Source organism: Lactuca sativa, chromosome 8, assembly GCF_002870075.4.
Source record: "Lactuca sativa cultivar Salinas chromosome 8, Lsat_Salinas_v11, whole genome shotgun sequence".
NCBI lineage: Eukaryota > Viridiplantae > Streptophyta > Magnoliopsida > Asterales > Asteraceae > Lactuca > Lactuca sativa.
In genome coordinates, this window is record NC_056630.2 from 10,670,739 (window position 1) to 10,680,302 (window position 9,564).

A 9,564-nucleotide genomic window follows, 5' to 3' on the forward strand; every position below is an offset into this window, starting at 1 on the left:
ATTGATCGTTCACGGTTATTTTGTTAGTGAAAGGGGGTCATACAATGACGTGGCGTGATACAGACAAAATCATTTCATATAAACAATAATATTGGACTTTCGGTGGACATACACACGAGATTGACAAGAAAAACGTGATTTGTTATGTGTTAGGATGAAACTTATTAAAGTTTCGCGAGTAGATCCATGATAGCTCATTAGTTGTCTCTACTCTATAGGTTTCTTCAATCTACTGGGTTCATGACATAGTAGATGCTTAAGTTTAGGGTTCACGAAGATTTGTAAAATCTGTCGAATCTGGAGCAATTAATTGCGATACATTAAACGCTATTTCTCGGAGTTCCGTATATCGAAATTTAATTTCGCCTTAATTTTGGAATCACGACAGGGACAATAAGGAGGTATGTTTATAAAAAAAATTTACATGCCGAGATTGATAAACACCAAAACCGAGAAAACAAATGATTATTTATTCACTAAAGTCTAAATATACATTAGATACTCTATTGTCTAAAATATCTCAACTAAAGTCGACTTGACTTCCAAATTCAATCAAGCGTAAAGGTGAAGGTACACATTTTTTTTTCATTAACATTTCCCTCTGTACCCTCATCTCTCCCTACATTTTTTTTAGTTTCATTCTTGTTTCTTCCATCTTCTTCAATGGAATGTCAAACACCATTCTTCCCGTTTTTCTTGATCACCGACCAAAGAAGGAGGAGAACCGGCGACTATTGTCGTCCAAAGAAACAACTCTCACCCGTTTTCTCCCTCGCTTCCCGTCAACACCACAACAAACCCACCTGCTTCTGATTTCGTTCACCCCTTTTTATTGTCAAGTTTTGTTGTCGAATCGGAGTCGATCATAACCAAGGAGGCCATCGGAGCAGCCTTCCTCGCCACCGCATACAACAACTACAAGCACCAACTGTCGCCTTTGCCTCCCATCCTTTGTGATTGGCCACCACCAGCACTTCCCCTGCCTAACTGCTACCTCACACTTCCCCTGCCTAACTGCTACCTCTGGTCGATACTAACAACCTCCGATGGGGTTTTGCTGTCGAGTGAGTCGCGTCGGAAAAACCAACTCCCTCTTTCTCTATTTTGTTCCAGTCGATCAGAAACATCCAAACACTTCACCGCCGTCGATTGTCTTCACTCCATTCCCCTCCTCCCTTATTCGCGTTTTTTGTCGGATGGAAGAAAGACAACCAAGGGACCACCAGAGCAACTTGCTGCCTTCGGTTTCCTCCCTTCTGTTCTTAATCGAACACCTTGTTCCTGCCTGCATTCACTTTCCTTCTTTGATCAAACGAGAAACGAAGGAATACCCCCCCCCCCCCCCTTTTTTTCAATTATGTTGGTCTAATTGATCGGATCAATCCTTATATTTTATTACAAGGCCCAAAACAACCCCTTAAATGTATAAGTTTAATTAAATAAAGTCTCATTTGATTAAGTCATTACAAAAATGGTCCTACATTGTTTTAAAAGATCAAAATTGTCCATTTTGATTTAATTTTGGACAAAAATTGTCCCTTTAAGTTATATTGTGGATGTAAAACAACCCTTTTAATTTAGATTATTACCAAAATGTCCCCTAGTGTTTCTAAAAATTGAACACAACAACCCTGTCATTTTAATTTACTGCAAAATAGACCATTTAGTTTGAAAATATTACAAGACAGTCCTTATAGTTTATTTTAACTCAAAAAGACGTCAAGATGCGGTTTCTCAAGTGAAGCTTCACCAAAACGAACCTAGATCGAGATCACGCATCGAATGTGAGTTTATACGGCCCCTCTTTTACAGTTTTTATATTTTGGGGAAAATACATGCGTTTCTATCGAAGTTGTAATGATTTTTAAGTTTTTATACGTTAAAATGCGTCATACTTGTTACTGGTCAAAAGCTTATGAAATAACAATCTAAAATGTAATACATCATTAATAAACCATACAAGTTAAAGTAGATTGCTAAACAATAATATACTTATACTTTGTTGTGCAATATTAATATGAATATTAAGAGCATTTACAAGATTATAAGTAGAATGCTATAATGGTGCAAATCTATTTAATGATTTATAAAGATTATGGTATTTGTCATATATAAGTTTGAGCTTGTTTAATATATATAAAAGGATATTATATGATAAAAAATGATATTCAACATATTTAAGCGTAATATGATAAAAAATGATATTCAACATATTTAAGCGTAAAAGGAAAGTACATTGACATAAATGGTGGAAAAACCATGTTAATGAAATTATATAATTATTAGTTAAAAAATGCCGCCAAATAATGCCGCCAAGGAAGAGTCCCAGATTGAATCCTAAGGGGACAAAAATTCTAAGCTAAAATATACCGGCCAATCCAAGAAAACACATCCAGTGGAAACTCCAGTAGTTGAAACCTCAGAACTAGAGGAACCAAGATCACCCTCACCTGAGGGGGACATACCTAAAAGCTCGGCAGAATTAAAGCAATTGGTTGCAAAATGTGTCATGGATGGCATTGGTCAGAGTAGTGGTTCCAATCCAGACCCCGAATTACCCCAGAAACCTTGCACCTACAAAGAATTCATGGGCTGCAAGCCAAGAAATCTATATGGAAACGAAGGGGTTGTAGGTTTAACCCGATGGATCGAGAAGGTCAAAGCTATGTTTAAAGTTTGTTATTGCATTGAAAATAGCAAAGTACGATTTGTGGCATGTACCTTTGTGGACGAGGCTTTAAAATGGTAGAACAATCACGTTAAAACCTTGGGTGTATTGGTTGCAAAATCAATACCATGGGAAGACATAAAAGCAGTGCTAATAGAAGAATATTGTCCAAGGGACGAAGTGCAAATTTTAGAGAATGAGTTGTGAAGCCTAAAAATGAAAGGTTCATATATCAAATCATACACCACTAGGTTCAAAGACCTTGCACTTCTATATCCAATCATGATGAGCCCGGAGAGCAAGAAGGTAAAATGCTACTTTTGGGGTTTGGCACCTCAGATAAAAGGAATGGTCCTCTCATCAAGACCTACTACTTACCATAGTGCAGAACACCCCACACTTCAATTGAAAAAGAACAAAGTGGAACAATGAAAAATGGTAGCCAAGGTGGAAACCCCAAAGGTCAATAATCACAACAACAAGCGAAGGTTTAATAATGGGAACCGACGACAACAAACAGAAAAGGCGTATGCAATAGCCCCAACTCCCGTCATGGCCCAACAAAAGGTGTATTATGGAAACAAACCAATGTGAAACAAATGCAATCGACATTACTTTGGGGAATGTTTCCGTTGTTCAAAATGCAACAAGAAAGTCTACATCATAGTTTATTGCAAAAACCCGTCAATTGTAAACACAATTCAGAAAAAGAATACTGGAACAAACTCAAGAGGAGGAAGGGCATGTTTCAAATGCAGAGAAACGGGGCACTACAGGAATAATTGTCCAAAATTTAAGAAGCTTATATGCTACAGTACTCTTTGACTCTAGTGCTGATAGAAGTTTTGTAACTCCATCTTTTAAACGACTATTAATTCACGAGTCTAATAAGTTAGATGTAGCTTATGAAGTAGAAGTAGCGAACGGTGAGATAGAAAGCACTACTAAAATATTTAAGAATTATCGTATAAGTCTGAACGATAGATCATTCCCAATAGATCTCATGCCAGTTCCAATAGAAAGTTTTGATATTATTATAGGTATGGATTGGTTGTCGCCTCATCATGAGAAAATATTATGTTATGAGAAAGCAGTATGACTGAACCTACTAACGGAGAGACCATGACTGTTTATGGTGATAAGCCAGGGCAAAATTTGAAACTTATTTTGTTGTACTAAAGCCCAGGAGTACTTATACAAAAAGTATTATGCTTTCTTAGCACACATTGTGAATAAGAATAAATAAACAAAGGAGATCAAATATATACCTCATGGATGTAATTATCCTGACGTATTTCCCGAAGATCAACCCAGATTACCACCAACTCGTCAAGTCGAATTTCGAATTGACCTAATTCCAGGAGTAGCACCGTTGGCTAAATCCCCCTACATATTGGCACCCTCTGAAATACAAGAGATTTAATGTCAACTACATGAACTTCTTGATAAATGCTTCATTAGAACAAGCTTCTCACAATGGGGAATACCAATCTTATTTGTCAAGAAGAATGATGGATCTTTCAGGATGTGTATTGATTATCGAGAACTGGACAAATTAACAATAAAAAATCGTTATCCGCTCCCGAGAATTGATGATATGTTTGATGAACTCCTGGGATCCAACTACTACTCAAAGATAGATCTGAGATCGGGGTATTACCAACTCAAAGTACCGGAGGAAGATTTTCTGAAGACCGCATTTAGCACTAGGTACGGTCACTACGAATTCCTAGTTATGCCCTTTGGATTAACCAATGCCCCAACATTATTCAAGGATCTCATGAGCTGTGTGTGTAAACCATATCTAGATAAGTTTGTGATCGTATTCATTGACAATATTCTGATATTCTCAAGAACTAAAGAAGAGCACGTCCAACACCTGCAACTAATAGTGGAAGTGCTAAGAAAAGAGAAATTATACGCAAAATTTTCCAAATGTGATTTTTGGATCAGGGAAGTACAATTCTTATGGCATGTGGTGAGTAATAAGGGAATACACGTGGACCCCGCAAAGATCGAAGCAATCAAGAACTGGGAAACACCTAAAACACCGACAGAAGTACGCCAATTTTTAGGCCTTGTTGGCTATCATTGAGAACTTCTCCAAGATAGCTAAGCCTCTCACTGCATTTACGCAGAAGGAAGCAAAGTTCAATTGGGAAGATAAACAGGAAGTTGCATTCCAGAGATTGAAAAACATGTTGTGCAACACCCTATCCTATCCCTCCCAGAAGGGACAAAAGACTTCGTCGTATAGTACGATGCATCTCACCAAGGATTGGGTTGTGTTTTAATGCAAAGAGAAAAGGTGATTTCTTTAATGTTCACGATGTGAATTATACGACTCACGACCTTGAGTTAGGAGCAGTAGTCTTGGCCCTGAAAATCTAGAGACATTATTTGTATGGTACCAAATGTACTATTTTTACCGACCATAAAAGTCTTCAACATATTTTCAATCAAAAAGAGTTGAACATGAGACAACGAAGATAGGTGGAACTGCTAAATGATTATGAATGTGAAGTACGTTATCATCCCGACAAGGAAAATGTCATAGCAGACGCATTAAGTCACAAGGAAAATGTAAAACCATGAAGGGTGAAAGCATTGACTCTGACTATCCATTCCAATATTAATGTACAAATAAGAGAAGCTCAGTTAGAAGAAATAAAATAAGAACATGTTATAGTCGAAGCTTTGAGAGGAATGGATAAATAGTTTGAACTTAAGGACGACGAATCGTGTTATTTCATGAACATGATCTGGTCACCAAAGTTTGGTGACATTCATAACTAAGTTCTGGATGTGTAACGCTCGATTCCTGGTATGTATTAAATTCAAGAATTTATTCATTTTTATATTGAAACTCGACGAGTTGGAGGACCCAAAGTCGCTGAGTACGAACGGATTAGGACGCGGGTTGGAAAGCCTACTCGACGAGTTGAGAGCCTCAACTCGACAAGTAGGGCTGCTAGAATGAAACCCTAATTTTCAGGGTTTAGCACCCTATTTAAACACCTTAACCTCTAAAGGTTGGCCTCATTTACAGCCTCCGTCATCCCAAAACCTAGCCATGAAACCCTAATGCTTTGTATGAGCTTATGAGATATTTTTGAATGAATCTTGTGTGTTTGAAGCTTGTGAAGGAAGGAGAAGCTTGGGGATTCAAGAAGAAGCTAGTATATCCAAATACACCATTTCATTCTCATCATTTTCTTGTAAGCAAGTCTCAAACTTGCTTAGTAAATTCTTAGATCTCTTTATTATCATTTTATGGGATTTTTTGTCCAAGAAGCATGACCTTTGATGAAATGGACGTCGCAAGTGAGTATATCATTAGATCTGGAACCATGGAGGGATTTCATGGCATAAAGGTGCAAACTTTATGGCCATTGATGCCCCATGCAAGCTATAGGATGTCATTTTGGCCTTTTAAGCTCCAAAAGGCCATGCATGGAGAGAAAGGTGGAAGCTTTACGTATTCATGTAGTGTCAAAGGCCCAGATCTCAGTTTGTAAGCATTATTTTGGAGCATTGATGCTTTGTAGACCAAGATCTAGGTCCTAAAGAGTTACAGTTTGAGCGAAACCCATTAAGGAAGGCTATAAACGGGTAAACTTTACCCTTAAAATGACATTTTCGCCCTGATTACTGGTGGCCCTGCATGAAGCGGGATGTAGCCTGGTATGCTGAGAGATGCCTGACTTGCAGGAAGGTCAAGGCCGAGCACCAGAGACCTCACGGCAAGACGCAACCGTTGGATATCCCTATGTGGAAATGGGAGAATATTACTATAGATTTCATCACAAAGATTCCCAGGACCGCACAAAGAGTGGATTTGATTTGGGTCACCATGGATCGGTTGACCAAGAGTGCCCATTTCACTACAATCTAGGAGAGCATTTCGACCGAGAAGTTGGCTGATATCTACATTAGAGAGGTAGTGGCTCGACACGGGGTGCCAATTTCCGTGATATCTGACCGTGATGTACGGTTCACTTCCACATTCTGGAAGAAATTTCATGACGAGTTGGGTACTCGTCTGCACTTTAGCACGACTTTTCACCCGCAGATGGATGGTCAGAGTGAGCAGACCATCCAGAGTTTGGAAGATATGACGTGGGCGTGTATCTTAGACTTCGATGGTAATTGGGATACCTACCTTCCCTTTATAGAGTTTTCCTATAATAATAGTTACCACGCTAGTATCGACCGACCTCCCTTCGAGATACTCTATGGGAGGAAGTACAGGACCCCAATATGTTGGGGTGATGTTGGACAAAGGGTCATGGGGAGTACCGAAGTGGTACTCAAGACGACAGAGAAGATCAAGCAGGTCCGGAGCAATCTCCAGACGACCCAGAGTCGGCAGAAGAGCTACGCCGACAGACGATGATCAAACATGAAGTTTTAGGTAGGAGATATGGTCCTCCTGAAGGTGTCACCTTGAAAAGGTGTCATCCGGTTCAGGAAGCGGGGCAAATTGGGCCTTATATACATTGGTCCATTCAGGGTATTGGTTTGGGTGGGCCGGGTTGCGTATCGACTGGATCTGCCAGCCGAGCTTAGTCAGATCAACAACACCTTTCATGTCTCCCAGCTACGAAAGTGCTTCGTAGATGACTCCGTAGTGGTGCCTTTAGAGGATATTCAGGTGGATGACAACCTGAACTACATCGAGCGACCGGTAGCCATCCTCGACAGGAAGATGAAGGATCTGAGGAACAAGAGGGTAAAGTTGGTGAAAGTGAAATGACAGCATCGCAAGGGCTCGAAATGGACTTGGGAGCCAGAGGATGAGATGAGGGAGCATGATGTGTGTAAAACCAACTAGTTTTAATCCTACTAACTTAAACACAAAGACAAACACACGAAAGGCAGTGTACCTATCGATTAGCAGTTTAGTTCAGGTAAGTAGGGTATCGAACACAGGGAACGGTAACAATTAAAATAGATGCTAATATTATCTAAATAAAACAAGTAATAGAAAGGGGGTTTTCTCTAGTTTTGCAAGACTAGAAACTTAAACAATTAACTAGAACTTAAACTAAGAAACTAAGAGCTAAGCAAATAAAAATCAACTAAATTCAATAATAAAGAGGACTTCTGTTTAGGTTCGACTCATTTGTTCCCATGGATGATTTCGATGTATCAGATTAATTCTTCATTGGCTACCGACTAATATGATTAGTTCCACGTTCGCTATTACTAATCCTTAGGAAACAAATTAACTCAAGCAGTTGCCAGTTGTCTAAATCAACGAATTTCCTAGTTATTGATTCGGGTTAAATAAGACTTGTAATAGTTAATCAAATTGGTGATTCAATTAACCTCTTGTTGATGGTGTATCACACAAGCTCACACATTAACTTACTTATCTTCAAGTTAATTCTAGTTTCACATTCGTTATTCCTAGACATACAATTATGTGGTCACGTAAATCATATGAAATTAGCAACTAAGAGATGTTCATACAACTTAATTACTGATTTATTAACAGAAGAATAGTTATTGTTAACACATAAGGTTCTTTAACAAGCTTAATAAAACATAATCACCAATTAAAATTAATCCTAATCAAATAATCAATCCATGTTCACAAATTCATCTACCTAAATAGAAGTTATGAGTTTTTAGCTCATGATTACAGCAGAAACACGCACAAAAACGAAACCAATTGGTAAAAACATAGTTCAAACAAGAGATTAGGTAAGATTAAACTTGATTTTGACTTGATTCTCCTTAAAATTGAATGTAGGGTTGATTCCCTTGCTTCCCACGCTCCAGCAGCACCTTTAGTCGACAATTGGCCTGCAAGGGTTATTTTCAGTTTTGCTAGGAAGTTCGCCTGGTGACCTTTGGTTGATTTGTTGAGCAAGTTGCCCAAGCTGCGTTTCTATATTGTGGATAGATGCTTGCTGGTTCCTAAGCATGGTCCTTGTTTCTTGAATTGCAGCATCATGATCACTATGTCTTTTTTCTGAGGCAGCTACAAATTTGGTGAGCATTTCTTCCAAGCTTGGCTTCCTCTCTTGCACCGACTCCTCCTTTTGGTAGAACCCTCTCCCTTTTTGCCTAAACCTTTCCTCATTGGCTTTCTTGTACTCTTCATAAGGGAGCCACTCTTTCTTTTGTTTGCTTCAGTCTTCATCATATCGGTCTCCACTTGAGTAACACACTTGCACCTTCTTGTTGCCATTCTCATCTAAATCATAGTCTCTAGTTAGGTGAGGCCCATTGCAGTTTTCACAACCCACCCGAATAGCATGGATCGTTTGATCCATCTTATCCATCCTCCTATCCATGGTTTTTAGCATAGCCATGACCGCGGATAAGTCTTCAGTAGCTGCATAAGCGGCTCCCCTAGTGACATCATGTCTAGGGTTGTGGTATTCTCTAGAGTGTTTAGAGAATTCTTCAATCAATTCTTTGATCACCGGGGGCGGCTTCTTTGTGAGCGGGCCTTGCGAGTCTAGTAACTGCCTGGTTGTGACATTGAATCCATCATAGAAGATGGATACTTCTTGCTGGCTGTTTAGGTCATGGTGTGGGCAGTTTCTTAGTAAGCTCTTGTACCTCTCCCATGCTTCATATAACGACTCTCCAGCTTGTTGTTCAAAGTTAGCAATGGCCTTCTTCAACTTGGCTATCTTGGAAGGTGGGCAAAAGTGATCAATGAATTCTTCTTTTATCTTGGCCCAAGTGGTGACTGATTCGGGGGGAAGTGACTTGAGCCAGTCTTTTGCAGCACCTTTGAATGTCACCGGAAGCATACAAAGTAGCTGAGTCTCGCGGGGCACATTTGGAACATTGAAGTAATCAGCTACATCATTGACTTCGTCCAAATGCTTGTAGGCACCTTCATGGTCTTTTCCATAAAAAGGTATTTCTTTAAG

The 9,564-nt window shown here is 39.2% G+C and overlaps 1 non-coding gene across 1 annotated transcript; it reads left to right on the forward strand.

The window, feature by feature from the left end:
• The first annotated feature begins 9,205 nt into the window (after nt 1-9,205).
• LOC111900794 (small nucleolar RNA R71) lies at nt 9,206-9,312 on the forward strand. Its single transcript, XR_002853277.2, has one exon. It is a non-coding gene; the product is annotated as a small nucleolar RNA R71 (small nucleolar RNA).
• Nucleotides 9,313-9,564: the final 252 nt, after the last annotated feature.